The sequence below is a fragment of the Peromyscus maniculatus genome, chromosome X, assembly GCF_049852395.1.
Source record: "Peromyscus maniculatus bairdii isolate BWxNUB_F1_BW_parent chromosome X, HU_Pman_BW_mat_3.1, whole genome shotgun sequence".
Classification (NCBI taxonomy): Eukaryota; Metazoa; Chordata; class Mammalia; order Rodentia; family Cricetidae; genus Peromyscus; species Peromyscus maniculatus.
Window position 1 is genome coordinate 85,778,457 of NC_134875.1, and position 17,760 is coordinate 85,796,216.

Sequence of the window (17,760 nt, forward strand, 5' to 3'; positions counted from 1 at the left end):
TGGCATCTACACCATTCCTCAAACATATTCTAGACTCAGGACCCATGCACAAGTTGTTTTCTCTACTTGGTTGGTTTTCTTAACTATCAACATAGCTTTATCCATTTCTTACAGATCTCATTTTTATCAGAGTCCTTTCTAAACACTTAAATGAGATAGCAACACAGCAGCTACTCCATGATTCTGTTTCTTTTTTAAAACAAAATTTACTTCCACCTGACAAATTATAGATCTACTGCATATCAATCTGTTGTTTGTTGGTTTCCTCCCACCCCACCCTCCCACACCCCAGCTTCCATCTCAGCTCTCATCAGAATGATAGTACAGAACAAAAACTGTGTTCTTCTTAGCCAAAGGCAAATACAAGTTGGTTTTGATTTGGTATTCATACAAATTACAGGATCCTCTTTAAAGAACGGAATACAAAATTACAAAGATAAAATTAGTTATAGGGCTGTCAGAACTTAAGTTTCATTAGCTTCCTAGTATATCTATTTCCAATAATTGTTATAGCTTCAATATCTGACACAACTCCTTATACATGATAGGAGCTCAATAGATTCTTACTGAATGATTACACAATAATGTACTAGCATTTAGAAGTAACTATCACCAAAAACTACAATAAACAGATATAAATCGAAGTAAAATATATGATCATCAGGGCCAGTCAAACTACACTTAGAATATTTCGTCATTGTCACAACAAAATCAGAAACAAATACCTTTTCTGAATCCCAGCAAACTATGTGCTGTCCACATCCTTTACCACATCCTAATCACCTTGTTTTGCATTGTGCTTTTCTTGCTTATATCTAACCCTTGAGGCCTATATATCTTTAACTGATGTATATCTAAATGATGGCAGTATCTGAGACCAGAAGGCATTCAATAAATATTTGTGTAATGAAAGATAAGTCAGAGAACAACAAAAAAGTAGCCTGAACAGTGAAGGGGTTGAGTACTATGTTGATCTCAATTCAAACACTTTTTTACATACCAGACACATTCAAAGATATGATGTGGCCCATGCCCTCAAGGAGCTCACAGTGGAGACGATGCATAAATACAGCTTCAAAGTGATAAAAAAAAAAGGGGGGGGGACAGTAGAAAGAACATTCTTAGGCTTGAGAGTGGGGTTGGAGAAAATTGAGGTGAGTGCTAGTCATTGGCTGTAATATGGAAGACAATTTATGGCTATAGTATTAAAGAAGATTTTTATAACAACTAAATCATCCTACAAATGACATGATCTATCTATGGTGGGGTCAAGTTCTCCATTCCTGACACATTTCAAGCTTAGGATGATGACAAGTTAAGGTGACTCACAAAGATGGCAAGAACTTGAGGTGGATGACCTTTGTGTCTGTTCTAATTCAGAGATTCTCTGATGTTTTCAGTCTCTTCTTTAGAAAGAAGGAAAGTGAAAAATCAATCTTTTCAAATAAAAATTGTATGCTAAATATATTTGTCCATCTTTGTCTTAAAGATCAATACTTAATAGAAATTATGTTCCTCTACATAGTGCATTACAGTTTAATTGTATACTCCAAATTCCTTGCTTTATGATATATTAAAAATATCTCATGACAGCATGCACAAGATAAATTATTTGATGCAACATCTACATTACAGAAGAGCTAATGACAAAGATCTCTCCATCACTCCCTCCATTGAAATCAGAAGTATTAGATGTCTTCAGAAACCAATGCATTATCTTCTCCCTTGTTCCCACTTTCAATATGGAACCTAAGGCTGATTTATTACTTATAAACCAGTTATTGTTTTCCCAAAGCAAACTTAACAAATTTGTTTCACCTGCTCAATTATGCTCCTGATTACTTTCGTATGGTTTCACTGATATGCTTTAAATCCAAACCCCAAAGACAACACTCCACACATAAATTCTTAAACATTGCTCCAGATTAGTGCTGCTCAGACGAGCAAAGGGAAGGTGAATATGTTTGTCTCATTCTCTGGTAAGCATTTTGACTAAAGTTAACCTCTTTCCAACCAAAATGATTATGGGGGGGGGTAGAATGAGAGGGTGGGGAAGAACAAGATGACAGGATTGGCCATCCCAACTCTACTTCTGTCTGCTTAACCATATAGACTCTAGACCAAAAGCTCTTCTGCATGCATGCTAAAAAACAATCACATCCCCAGAGGATGGTTTGGGGAGGTTAAAGTGAAGTGTGGACCAAATGACATACTAAATTGGAAAACACTATAAATGACTTTCCATACATAAACTATCATTTAATTCTTGACTCCAGGGGCCAGCTACCCAGCTACACAGCAATGTAATTCTTTTCCATGTCACCAAGTTGTTATAGTACGTTTAGACAGATCTTCCTGGCCTATAACATCCATTCGCTTCCCTAATGAAAATAAACTTCTGAAAGACACAATTCCAATCACAGCAACTAATTACTAAATGTTCACACCATTACACTAACATGCATTTCCTCATCTGATCTGTGTAACAAGCCTGTGAAATGTACTACAAAACCCATTTTCTAGAAGGGGAAACTAAAGGGAAAGAAAATTAAAATCTGATATATTTCAAGCAGCTAATAAGTGGCCGAGCTCAGAACCGCTTGGGCATGTTTGCTTAACCACTATGTTTCCTAGCAATTCCTCTTACTAATTAAGTACTGAGTTTTTAAAAAATTATTACTTTATTTTACTGAGACAAGGCCTTGCTACTATGTAGCCCAAACTGGCTTTGAACTCCGTATCTTCCTGTCTCAAATGCCCAAGTGCTGGAATTACAAGCAAGCACAAATGTAGTAGAATATTATTTTAAGGTTGTTACTTTTGTTTATGTTGCATTTGTTTAACTCCCTGAAGCTGTGTTACTGTGCCTGTCTAAAACATCTGATGGTCTAATAAAGAGCTGAACAGCCAATGGCAAGGCAGGAGAAAGGACAGGCAGGGCTGGCAGGCAGAGAGGATAAATAGAGAGAGAGAAATCTGGGAGGAGATTGAGGAACGAGAGAAAAGGAGGAGGACTCCAGGGGCCAGCTACCCAGCTACACAGCAAGCCATGGAGCAATAGGTAGATATATAAAAGTAAGAGACTGGAAACAGCCCAGAGGCAAAAGATAGATGGGATAATTTAAGAAAAGCTGGCTAGAAACTAACCCAAGCTAAGGCTGGGCATTCATAATTAAGACTAAGCCTCCGTGTGTGATTTATTTGGAAGCTGGGTGGCAAGCCCCGCCCCCCAAAAAAAGACAAAAACAAATAAACAACAACACACAGACATGCCCAGCTTCCACTAGAGCTTTCACTGTTATATGTCTTGAATGCTCTTTTACATTGACTTCTCTTTGTCCCATCTCTATTCTAATTCTGATCTTCTCCAACACTGTTACTGTCCTTAACTGAGCCATTTCTCACTTACGTTGAAGTCATATCCTTAAGCCCTCCTTCCTCACACTTCTTGAAATAGTCATCAATACTTTTCTGCTTAAATTTTAAACTATCCACATAAGTTTTCATTTCTTATGTTTCCTAATTCAACTCTCATGTCAGGTATACTTACTTTGTTCTGTTCTTTCTTTTTTCCTAGTTAGCTCTTATTCAAGGATATGCTTAAATAAAATCCTCACTCTGCAATAATACACACACACACACACACACACATATTCATAACTTAAAGTCACTAAAATGATTGCAATGAATATTTAGGTTTTAAAATTCAGGAACTATGAATGTCATGGTGATGAAAAGTAGCTAGACAGTTACATCAAAAAGATATAATACAGTGAGGGACATAAAGTACATATGTAACCACAATTTACACAAATTAGTGCTGCATGAAGTCCTAAGAGTAGTTTAAAGAACTAAGTAGAATTAGAAGATTCCCCTGTAAGATAACATAGAAACTAGGTAAAAGTCTTTATATTCTGATCCTTATCTCATAGATAAGGAAATAGAGGAACAGAGAGGACATTCTAGCAAACTCAAGCTTGTCAAGGACAAAACATTTGTAAATAGCAACATATATATACATACCATTAATGTGACAAAATATTTTGACATAATCTAAAGTATGGTAAAAATATGTTAAACCATTACTTAGCATGTTTCCCCTAGTCTTCAAGATCTCTCTTCTAAAAATTTGTCCTAAAGCACAAATAACAATATTACAATAAAACTGATCTTGTATTCATGCTGCAATTTCTTTAACAATGTCTCTAGTGAGCTTCCCTTGCTCCTAAGCCTTTTTCACAGATACTGTCTCCCTTCCTCCTAGAATTCATAGAAACAGGGTAATGGTGAGGAAACAACCTGCCCTTGATTTCCATATTAGGTCATTTTTTGTGAATCAGGGGGTCAATACTAGTTTTGCTTGGAAAAGAAAGACTTTCATCACCTAGACTTCAGATAATGATGAGCTTTACAATCTTATTTGATGTCAATGGCATATTAGCTAGTCTACCTAAAAAAAAATGAATAACCAATGTGGGAAATGATGGTGCTTATAATTTAACCACTCAATATATCTGGGAGAATAAAATGCCTAGTACAAGATTATACATGCCATTTCATTTTTCCAATGAATCAGTGTTTAAGAAAATAGACTACTCATGACATTAGCAATCTATGCTAAAGAAAACAATTACTGAATCAGTGTTCAGAACTATGATTTCAGGTATGCCTATTGTCTCAAACAGTTCCTTTTATCTAATGATAAGGAAAGGAAGTCTACAGCATCAGCTTTAGTAACTTTACTAAAGAAATCCGTTAGTAAGTGACTGTAAGAAAGGCTGGGCTGTGCAAGTAATCTCTGAAGCATATATGGGGTTACTTTTGCATACTGCAATTTAAATGAGGAAATAATTAATTAGGACTGGGTTCCAAGATGGCTTTCCAGAATGATTCAGTCTGAAAATCATTCATGCTAGAAAGGAATTGAAAAACTGGGGATGCTTGGCATGGGAGAAAAGTTGAGAATAACAAAAGGCTATTTAAATATTAAAAGCATTATCTGAAAAATATAGAACAGTTATTTCAGAGGTTCCAGACAAGCAAAATTCAGAAAGTCCTATAAAATCTTGTTCACCTGTCTTCATTAGAATGAAATGTCTCATCTGTAACATGGAAGGAATAAAGTAGACAATCTCTAAATACCTCTTAAACAAACACTCCATATCTGTATTGTTGTTTTAAAAGAATCAGTTTTTTGGGGGGCCAGTGAGATTGTTCAGTTGGCAAAGGCACTTGCTAAAAGCCTGAGGACCCGAGTTCAACTGAGTTCAATTCCTGAGGCCCACATAGAGGAAGGAGAGAACTGACTCCTAAAAGTAATCAAAATGTTTAAGTATCAGATTTTTTTTTAATTTCAATTTATGTACTCATTGTACATGGCACTATGTTACACACACAAGGATACTCTCACACAATTACACCTTGTATGTTGAGCACATCACCCCCACACCCTTCCTTCCTCTTTGTTACTAATACTTCCTTCTATTAGTCCCTCTTGTTCCCTACACATTTTCACTTTTATTTTCATCACATGTGCATATATGATGTTGTGTACCTATATAAAATCTAGAAACAAAAATGAGAGAAGGTGTGCAATATTTGTCTGTCTGAAATTGGCTTACTACACTCAATATGAAGATCTCTAGCTATATCCATTTTCCCACAAACAACATGACTTTGTTCTTTGCAGGGGGGGGGGGGTTCAAGACAGGGTTTCTCTGTGTAGCTTTGCACCTTTCATGGAACTCACTCTGTAGCCCAGGCTGGCCTCGAACTCACAGAGATTCGCCTGGCTCTGCCTCCCGAGTGATGGGATTAAAGGCATGTGCCACCACTGCCTGGCTTCTGACTTTGTTCTTAATGGCTGAAAAAAAACTCCATTGTATTTATATTCCACATTTTATTTACCTACTCTACTTTAGACACTTAGGTAGTAGTTAAATAACTTAGTTATGGTAAACAGTAATATACAATAAATATTGATATTTAAGTGATATGCTGGCTTGGAGTCCTGTAGATAAATCCCCAGGAGTGGAATAACTGAGTTAGGTGGGAGATCTATTTTTAGATTTTTTGAAAAACCTCCATACTGACTTCCATAGTGGTTGGACTAGTTTATATTCCCACTAGCAGTGTGTATGAGTTCCTATTAGTCCACATTCTTGCCAGCATTTGCTGTTTTTTTTTTTTAATGAACCCTCAATATAGTTTTAATTTGTATTTCTCTGATGTTTAGTTAGGTTGGACATTTTTTCATGTTTTTTTGGCCAATTATATTCACCTTTTGAGAACTGTCTGCTCATTTCATTATTGATTGGGCTGCTTTATTTCTTGTGTCAGATTTTGAGTCTTTGTATATTCCTGACATTAATCCTCTGCCAGATGTAAAGCATGAAAAGATTTTTTTCCACTCTATAGACTAACTATTCACTTGTAACTGTTTCCTTTTCAATACAAAAGCTTTTTAATTTCATGAAGTCCCATTTGCCAGCTCCTGAAACTATTTTCTGAGTTACTTTAGGACTTTTGAGAAAGTCCATGTTTTCTTTTAACAGTTTCCGAGTTAAAGGGCTTACATTAAGGTCTTTTATCCATTCAGAGTTGATTGTTGTATGGGATGAGATAAGAATCTACTTTTATTATTCTACATGTGGCTATCCAGTTTTCTCTGTACCATTTGTCAAAAAGATGTCTTTTCTCTGATGTATACTGTTGGCATGTTTGTCAAAAATCAGGGGCTATGATTATGTGAGTTAATATCTGGATACTTTATTCTACTCCATTGATCTACATATCTGTTTCCATGCCAGTACAATGCTTTTTTTGTTATCATGGCTTAATAATATTTCTTAAGATTAAGTATGATGATAAATCCAGCATTATTCTTTTTGCTCAGGATTGCTTTGACTATCCATGGTCATTATAAGATTTTTTTAAACCTATTTCCATGAAGAATGGCATAGGGATTTTGATGAGGATTGCATTGAGTCTATAGGTTCTTTTGGTTGTCTAGACAACAATATCATCTCTGTTCCAATCCATGAACATGGGAGGTCTTTCTGTCAACTCTTTCTTCAACTTCTTCAGTGTGTTAAAGTTTTTAGTGTAGAAAATTTTCACTTTCTTTGTTAAATTTGTTCCAAGATATTTTCTTTGTTTTGAAGCAACTGTGAATGGGACAGCTTTTCTGGTTTCTTTCTAAACATATTTATTATCAGTATAGGAAGACTATTGAGTTTTTTTTTTTTTTGTTTTTTTGAGACAAGGTTTTTCTGTGTAGCTTTGTGCCTTTCCTGGAACTCACTTGGTAGCCCAGGCTGGCCTCGAACTCACAGAGATCCGCCTGTCTCTGCCTCCCGAGTGCTGGGATTAAAGGCGTGCGCCACCACCGCCCGGCAACTATTGAGTTTTATATGTGAATTTTGTACACTAACAATTTATTAAAGTGTTAATCAGATCTAAATGTTTTTTTGCTGGCACCTTTGTGTGTGTGTTTTACGTATATTTAGATGTATGTACCTATACATATGGGTGCACACGCATGTGTGTGTGTAGTGTGTATGTGGAGGCCAGAGGTCAATGCAAGGTGTATTTTAAAGAAAGCTTATAAAAATATTTACCCATAGCTTTTTCAAACATCCTTAGTGCTATTTACCTCTCTTTCCGCCCTCTCTTCCTGTATTACTCTTCCTGTCCCCCACCCAGTTCAAGTCCTCCCCATTTCATCATTAACCACTTTGTTGTCCCTGTGTTCTACTATTCCCCTCCCCCCTCCACCAATGATCCCTTTCTACATTCCTGGCTTCTTTTATTACTTCAGATCATATACTCAAATCAAAGTTTAGGATCTAGGATCCACAAATAAGAGGGAACATATGATGTTTGCTTTTTTTAAATCTATATTCTTTTCTTTTCTCTGTCTGGTTTTGATACCAAAGTAGCACTGAGCTATTATTAACTATTTATTTGAATTTAACTGATTTTAAATTTGGCTTGTTCTTATTTTTTTCAAAGTCCAAGGGTATATCATTAAGTGATATATTTGAGATCTGATTGTTTTTCACACTTATTTCTTTATTTGGGAGGAACAGAGAGGTAGTAAAGTACATGTGTCATGGTGCATATGTGGAGGTCAAAGGACAATTTGTGGGAGTTACTTCTCTCTTTGCACTATGTGCGTACCAGGTCATCAGCATGGCAGTAATTGCCTTTACCTGCTGAGTCATCTCATCTACCTCTTACTTTTGTCTTAAGATAAGCACTTACAGCCATAAATTTCCCTCCTTTTATTCCATCCAATAGATTTTGGTATGCTGTGTTTATCCGATTTTTTTAAATGTTTTTTAAAAAGTTTTTTTTTTTTTTTGTGTGTGTGTGTGTGTGTGTGTGTGTGTCTACATATGGGTATATGCCCACATGTGGGCCCACAGAGGCTAGAAGGTATCAGATCCTCCTGGAATTGGAATTACAGTCAAAACCACCTGATGTGGGTGCCAGAAACCAAACTCAGGTCCTCTGTAAGAGTAGCAAGTATTTTTAACCACTAGGTCATCTCTTTTGCTCCTTTGCATTTTTATATCTCTTATTAATTCTTTAAAATTTTTATAGAATGTATTCTTATCATATTCACTCCTGACTCCTCCCCTTAACTCCTCAAGAGCCACACCCACACCCTTATTCTCCCCAACTTTGTATTCTTTTTTATATATTTTTAATTAATTAGTTAGTTAGTTAATTATCTGTTTTTTTATTGGTGTTTCTTGAGACAGGGTTTCTCTATGCATCCCTGGATGGCCTGGAACTCACTATGTAGACCAGGCTGGGCATCTGTCTCTGTCTCCCAAGTACTAGGTTTAATTTTGTTTTAATTTGATAATCTATTGACTCCAATTTGTAGTAAATTGCTATATGTTTGTAGTATCAAACTACCTCTAAATTCTTATCTCCGTACTTGTGGATTAGTGTACTTTGCCCAGTACATCTACTCATACACCTCTGAATGTACCATTAAATAAAACTGACTCTCCCTTCACTTCTTGCTTGAATGGTGACTGGCTTGATATTGTGTAGGTAACTACAGCTCCTATTAAGCTGATGAGTGTAGTGGTCATATCATGTCGAAAAGACACTGTTTCACTGTAGTCTTCCCTGGCCTTTTGCTTTATGATCTTTCTGTCCTCTTTTCAATCATGTCCTTGAGTACTGGGGAGTAAGTGTGATGTACCTGTCCAATTTGTGGCTGAATATTCCACTGACATGTACTCTCTGTACTTTGACCACTTGTGACATTCTGCATTAACTATCATCCACTGCACAAAGAAACTTTTCTGGTGAGGTCTTCAAAGTACACTAATCCACAAGTATGAAGATAAATATTTAAAGGTAGTTTGATACTACAAACATTTAGCAAAATGACAGTAGTAGGTTCGTTCTGGAGCCTGTGAGCTCCACTATGGCTTCGTTGTCTTAGTCAGTGTTCTATTGCTGTAAACAGCCACCATGACCATGGCAACTCTTATAAAGGAAAACATTTAATTGGGGCTTTCTTATAGCTTTAGAGGTTTAGTCCATTATCAGCATGGCAGGAAGCATGGACACAAGTAGGCAGATATGGTGCCAGAGGAGCTGAGAGTTCTATATCCAAATCCACAGGCAGCAGGAAGAAGAGAGTGACACTGGGCTTGACTTGAGCATTTGAAACTCCAAATCCCACCCTCTAGTGACACACTTTCTCCAAAGCCAGACCTACTCCAAAAGGCTACACCTCCTAATCCCTGTCAAGTAGTTCCACTCCAGAATGACCAAGCACTCAAATATATGGGCCTGTGGGGGCCATTCCTATTCAAACCACCAAAGCCATTATTTATAATATGAGGCATGTGCTTCCTCCCATGGAGCTGGCCTTAAATTCAATCAGAAAGCAGTTGATTATATCCATAACATTTGTGCTACTATGGCACCCATGGGCATATCTTGCCAGAATGGTCATTTCTACAACTGACAAGTGCAAAGTTGGTGATACTTCCCAGTACCCCAGCAGCCTGCATTACACCTTTTAGTACTGTGAAAACTAGCCAGCAGGGAGGAAGCTTCCTAGTTACTACCAAATTGACTTCTTTGTGTCCTGTGACTAACTTAATTCTAGAAATTTTTTTTTAATTTTTACAACTTTATTATTTGATTACACTTACTTTTAAAAAAAAGTAGAGAAAAAGATTAAAAGAAAATAAGAATTACTCAGTATCTCTTCACAAATACAGTAACAGGGTTATGTATATTCCCTTCTAGTCTTTTTTTTTGTACATTTACACACCATTTAAAACAAACAGAATCGTAAATGCTTATACCCTTTTCCCTCATTTCATAGCATGAAGTGACCATTTCTTCATGAGAAAACATGATTGCTTCATAGCTCAAGTATAACGGCAACATGTTACATTCATCTACCTTCTCAGTATTCAGAATGCTTTGAGTATTTTGTGATGATAGGTAACAGCCATTACATGTGATTCTTTGAATCTCCCCTAACTTCTTAAAGAGAAAGTCCTAGCATACCAAAGTGCATTAAGTATATTTAAGCCTCAGATGCATTGTACTAAACTGCCCTTCTGAAAGATGGCGCCAATTTACAACCCTACAGTCCCGTTTCCAGCTCATACGCCGGGAAATGGGTGTTCTAGCCAAACTTCACTGCTGTCAGTTTAACAGGAGAAATGATTGACAAGGTTTGGGCTTGCTTTGTTCTCTTACATTTCTGCAGGCCGTTGTCTTCCTTCTGGGTTCTGGAGGTGTGGGTATCTTGGAGCGCGATGCCTCTCTTTCTATGTTCTTCTTTCCAGGCAAAGGCATGAAGACCACATAACTGCCCTATTTTTGTTTAAGCAAAATCTCCCAAAGACTAGAAGTAGTAATAAGTCTCCTCGTGGCGGCCATGCTGTTTTAATGTCTTGGCAGTAAAACAGAACTCTGGACCATGTTCTTCAGGTTACGGAGCGTTTCTGACCATTCCATTGACCCTATTTGAGGTATGGTAGTAAGGAGTAAACTTTTGGCTTTGTTGGCATTTTCTTTCATGGTCTTTAAAACCCCATCCACTGACACCGATTCTTCATGCTCCTTCCAACAATCATAATCGGTTGCCATGGCAATGCTTGCATAGCAAATTCCAGCCTCCTTAGCAAGCACCACCTCTGGAACTGTAGTCATATTGATAACATCCGCGGAATACAAGTGCGGAATACAAAGCTTTCTGCCCGAGAGCTGAAACGAGGTCCCTCAATTGTGACTATTGTCCCCTTTGAATGGCATCGAAGTCCAAGCTTCTTAGCTGTTTCTATGAGGACCTCTCTTGTTTTGGGGCAAAATGGTTCAGCCATTGGGATGTGGCACACTCCTCTGGCGCCACAGTGACTTCCATCATAGAAGGTCTGAGGCCTCAGGGATGTCCTGTCAATGAACTGATCGATGATGACCATGTCACCAGGCTGGATCTCCTCTCTCAAGGACCCACAAGCTGTGGTCACTATGACATGCGTACAACCCTCTTCCTTCAAAGCCCAGATGTTGGCCTGGTAGTTGACTTTTGAAAGCATAGATGGTATGCTTTCTCCCATGTCTTGCAAGAAGTACACAGTCAATGTTTTTTATCTTCCCCAAAATTAAGGCATCAGATGGCTTGCCAAATGGAGTATCCACATACTTCTCGGTTCTTCCTTCTAAAATTTCTGGATCATCCAAGCCCGTTCCACCAATTATTCCAATCTTCACCGCGGCGCAGGCGGCGCCCGAGGCCATGTCTGCACCAGGGGAGTCCTCCGCGAGCCGGAGCGCTGGACCAGGAGATGACTGCGGGGCCGGCGCAGCGTGGGAGTGAGCAGTGGGGGGCCCGCGGGCCCTGGCTCCTCTTCTAGAAATTTTTAATTCATTTTTAATTTCTGCAATAACACGTTCATCATTTGATACAGTGTTGTTCAAACTTCATGAGTTTGTATATCTTCTGTAGTTTCTCTTGCTGTTGATGTCTAGTTTTATTCTGTTGTTGTCAGCTAGAATTCAATAAATGATTTTAATTTCCCTGTATTTGTTAGGACTTGTTCTGCATCCTAATATATGATCTATTTTAAAAGACATTCCATGGGCTGTCAAGAATAATATATTCTTCGGTGTTTAGCTGAAATGGTTGATAGATGTCTGCTATATCCATTTAATCTATGATGTCATTTAACTTTCATGCTTCTCTATTGGGCGGGGGTGTCAGGATAACCTATTTATTGGTGAGAATTGGGTATTAATATTACAGACTATTATTGTATTTGAGTTAATTTGTGTACACAACATCAGATTTTATTTCAACATCTTTCTCAGTACCCATTTAATTGGTCAAATAATAGAAAAGGCTGCCTCAAGAAAAAAATAAACTGACTATATTTGAGGCTATTCAGGTGGACTAAGAAACCACTTTTCTGGGATGTTCTAGAAGCTATACTCACAATACATGAGAGACACTATATAATATGTTAAGGAATGCAGTGCTAGAATCAGATGTCAGTTTGAAACCACAACCTGCCAATTGTCAGCTATATTAATCTAGTTTCAATAACAGGATGGGGGTAAACAAGTATGTTTTGTTAACAATAATACCTTCACTTGTAAAAAACTTAAAAAGTCAGCAGATTTGGGTTGGAGAGGTTGACGTGGTGACCCATCCACAGCTGAGCACTCATAGTTAATTATGCCTGTCATGCATATATGAACAAGCACTAATCAGACTTGGGAAGTTAATAATAACAATGAAAAAGAATATGTGAAGTAGGGAGGAAGATAAAGGAGAGGCACAGAGTTAATAAAAAGGAGGTAGTGTTACATGGATATGTTCAAAATAGATTGTACAAATGGATGAAAGTTGCAGAGAATAAATAAACATTTTTTAAGTCAATAGACTTAAGTTCAGATACTCCAAATCCTGAAATTCCAAATGAAGTCTAAGAATGTTTGAATGGACTGTTTATAACATCCAGATGGACCATAGAAAATAAAGTATTTTGACAAAGACTCTTTACAATTTTTAAGTACTAGACATAAATTAGCATATTAAATTTTTATAACTCTGTTATACCACCCATATTTCATACATGTGAAAATTGAACTTCAGAAGTTGAATAATTTCCTTAAGCTCATATTGCTAATAAAGCACATGAGCAAGTTAGGACACACCCCTTAAAAATTAATTTTTTCTCATTCAGTCTGAAGTTTTCACTGTCTATATCTCATAGAAAGAGAAAACATATCTCCTGGTTGGAGTTAAGGATACTAGTGAGATTAAAGGCTACCACAGGGGACATTACTGGCATGGAACATGGAGTATGGAGTATTTTGCTATCATTAGTAATACAACTGTATTTTATAATCTACTTTTATCAGACAGGGCTACAGATGATCTATCAAAACTTAGTCATTAATCCTATTTTCCATTTCAATTATTCCCACTTCACATGGTATACACAAGGTGAAGTCAGTGATGGAGCTGCTGCAGATACCTGCTACACCAGCTGGCCAGGCAGCTGTCAAGTGATGTACCATCAAATTTTCTTCCTTTCAGGGAGATGAAAAGACCTAGGCCAAATATTGAGCTCATCTCTGGCATCACAAAGGACAGCAGAATTTAATTACTATTTCCAAAAAGAAATAACTTTTTATTGATAAACATTTAGAAGAAAAGCATTCTTATTTCCTCAAATGAAAGCAATAAAGCTACAGACCTATGAACAAAGTTAGGCCAAAGAATACTCAGAAGAGAATGAAAAACCTGATGGCAGAGTGTGGAAACCTGTAATCGAAAGTTAAAAATTGATCAGGCTGCTTTTCTTTGCTTAAACAGATTGTATGCCACAACCTGAAAGGAGTTTTGGTAACTTTGTAAAACTTCTTATTTGTTATTATATTACTATAAAGTTATCACAAAGATCACAGAAATTAATTAAAATGCTACACGTTCTCTTACAGATCAATGACAATTGATAAGTGGAGGTTAGTAGGGAGGAGGGAGAGAGAGCAGCTAGAGGGAGTAGAATAATCAGAATACATAGTGTGTGTGTGTGTGTGTGTGTGTGTGTGTGTGTTTGTCAAAAACAGATTAATCACTTAAAAAGAAACAAATCATTTCTAAGTTTTAATAGGAAAATTATAAAGCAAAAGAAAAACACTCAAATTACTAAAATTTGGAATGAAGGAGACATTGCTACTGATCACACATATATCTAGGACTATGAAGGAGTAACTTCAACTCTATGTACACAAATTAGGCAACCAAAATGAAATAGGAATTTTCCTACAAAGTCAAAAACTGCCAAAATTTATTTAAGAAGTAAAAGAAAATATGGACAGCTCTACAGGAAGGAAAGAAAGAAACTGAATTCCAATCCAAATTTTTCTGACAAAGAAAAGCCTAGGCTCAGACCCTGGCTTCACTGATGAATTCCAGTAAAAGATTACAGTGAAGAGTCATAAACTCTTTGAAGAATTGTTAAGCGGTAACACATTTTCTACCTTATTCTATAAGGATATTATTACTGTGACACCCAAATCAGACAAAGTCAATTCAGGAAAAACCACAGAAAAATATTACTTATGAATAAATATGGTCATAAAGGTCCTCAACAAAATACTTTGGGTTTTTTTTTTCATTTGCTTTTTGTGGGTCTTATTGTTGTTGCTGTTGAGATGGGGTCTCACTCTACAGCCCAGTAAGGCCCCATAGTAACAATCCTCTAATCTCAGCTTCCTGTGTTCTTGGATTACAAGTTTAAGGTATCACACTAGCACCAAAGTACTTGAAAACTGAATCTAGCCATATATAAAATAATTATATATCATGATCAAGTAGAATTTATCCTAAGGTTGCAAGGTCTTTTTTTTTTAATCAGAAAATCAGCTAATGTAACATACCATGAATAAAAGAAGAAATCCATGAACATTTCAATAGGCACATTAAAAATGTTCACAAAATTAAATATCTTTAGCAGGATATGGTAAAATATGCCTGCAACCCTAGCACTTGGAAGGCTGAAGCAGGAGGATTATGAGTTTGAAGCTATCCTGGGCTATCCAGCAAGACACTGTAAGAAATTTTTCACTATCCACTCTAATGGTTAAAAAGGAAAAAAAAACTTAACAAATTAAGAATGGCGCACATTCTTAATCCACACACATAAAATAAAATAAAACATTTAAATACATACACATAAAATAAAATAAAATACTTTAAAAATAATGGAAAGAAATTGCCTCAGATGGCCAAAACATATCTCTAGGAAAGACCCAAAGCTAACATCATACTGAATAATGAAGACTAGTTGCCTTCCCCTTAACAAGACAATGACGTGTGCTCTTATGACTTCTATTCTGCATACCACTATTAGCTATTAAACCAAGAAATAACAATAATAAAAAACAGGCATCCATCTCTATTTTCAGATGACAAAGGTATTAGAAAAAAATAAGTTTTCAACTTTTTAAAAATTTCCAAAGCTAATAAAGGAATTCAGGAAGTCTGAAAGTCAATGTAAAGAAAAATCTGTATTTCTATACATGTAATGAACTATCAGAAAATAAAGGTATTATAGGGCTAGGGATGAAGCTCAGTGCTGAAACTCTTCCTAGAAATTACAAGAACCTAGGTTCAATCTCCAGTCCTATCAAAATAAAACCCATTTATAATAGCATCAAACATAAAACAAATTCCATAAGAATAAATCTGTAAACAGAAACAAAGACTTAAAAGGTGCAAAACATTTTTTGAAAGAAAGCAAGTAAAATGAAATTAAATGAAGATATCCATGTTCATAGAGTAGAAGATAAGATTATCTAGATGACAATATCCCCTAAATTGATCTATAGTTGCAAAACAACCAACTAAAATCTGTTAGAATCATTCTAGAAGTTGACAGGGTGACTTTAAAAATCATACTGAAATTTAAGGGACACAGAACTCCAAAAGCAATCTTGATTTAAAAAAGAACAAAGTTAGAGGACACATACTTCTGATATCAAAACTAAGTACAAAACTACAAAGTAGGGCTGGAGAGATGGCTCAAGGTTTAAGAGCACTGGCTGATCTTCCAGAGAACCTGGGTTTGAATCCCTGCGCCCACATGGTGGCTCAGAACTGTTACTTCAGTTCCAGAGAAACTAACACGTTCTTCTAGCCTCCAAGGACACCAGTCACATACATGGTGAAGACATATGTGCAGACAAAACATCTATACATGTAAAATTACATTTAAAAAAATCTACAAAGTATATGCTTGAGAAGACCCAAATTCAACTCCCAGCAGTCATACCAGGATCTTATGCCTTTGGTTTCTGCAGGGCATCCATACATATGGTGGCAAACACTCACAAAAACAACACACATATACATATGATTAAAAATAAATCTCAGAAAAACTACAAAGTAATCAAAGGTGTCCTACTGCCATAAAATATATCTATATCCATATCATGTGCAGGGGCTGAAGAGATGACTCAGTGGTTTGGAGTGTATACTACTTTTTCAGAATATGTTAGGTTCCCAGGCACCCACATCAGTGCTTCATAATTGCCTATAACTTCAGCTCCAGGGGATCCAACATCTCTGCTTTCTGTAACACCTGCACTCATGTGTGCACACCCACACACAGACACATACACTTTTTTAAACATACATTTTAAACAGATCATATATGTCAGCCACATATGCATAAGAATATGTATATTGGAGAATTAGAACTGAGAGTGCACATTTAAATCAATTATGTTTTCACAAAGATACCAAGACAACTCAGGAGGAGAAAAAAATCTGCAAACAAATGGCACTGGTACAACTGTAGCAAAACAATGACATGGACACAGTTTCCTTCCTTTTCTTATTGCTATGACAGAACATCTGACATGACTCATAGAGAACAACTTATTTTGCCACAGTTCGGAGATACGGTCCATTGCAGTGAGAACTCAAGGCGACAGGCCAGGCAAAAGTGGCCCATCACATTGTATTCACAGTCAGGAAGTAGAGAGAAACAAATGCTGCTGCTTAGTTCATGGGCTCCTTTTTATTCAGTCTGGAAGCCCAGCCAATGGGATAGGCCCAACCATAGTCAGAGTAAGTTTTCCCTGATCTGTCAAACGTTTAAGGAAAATCTTCATAGACATAACCTAAGATATTTCCATGGTGATCCTAAATCCCATTAAGTTGACAATAAAGATTAACCATCACAGACACCTCATAATGCACTAAATAGATAGATGGATAGATAGATTAGATAGATAGATAGATAGATAGATAGATAGATAGATAGATAGATAGATAGATAGATAGATAGATAGATAAAGGATTACAGGTAAGTTCAATGATATTGTCTGTAATTCCAGCACTTAGGAGGATAATGCAAATCACAAGTTCAATACCACCCTAGACTACATAGCTAGATCCTGTCTCAAAACGGTGCTGTTGCTGCTGCTGATGATGATGAAGAGCTCTAAATGTAAGAGCTTAAACTACAAAACATGTAGAAGTTCCAAAATCATAGCCCAATAATCAAAACCAAATATTTCAACTGAAAAACAGGTAGAGGATTTAAATATAAATTTATCACAGGAACACACACAAATAGACAATTCTTGCATGAAACGATACTCTACATTATGATCATTTAGGGAATGCAAATGAAAACCACAATTGAAATACCACTTTGGACTCATTGGAATGGATGTAATAAAAACAAA

The 17,760-nt window shown here is 36.5% G+C and overlaps 1 protein-coding gene and 1 pseudogene across 5 annotated transcripts in view; both read right to left on the minus strand.

Moving 5' to 3' along the window:
* Eda (ectodysplasin A) overlaps positions 1-17,760 on the minus strand; it is a 371,953-nt gene that overhangs the window by 300,503 nt on the left and 53,690 nt on the right. The gene's annotated exons all lie outside the window — the stretch shown is intronic.
* LOC102917447 (S-methyl-5'-thioadenosine phosphorylase pseudogene) lies at positions 10,426-11,905 on the minus strand (annotated as a pseudogene).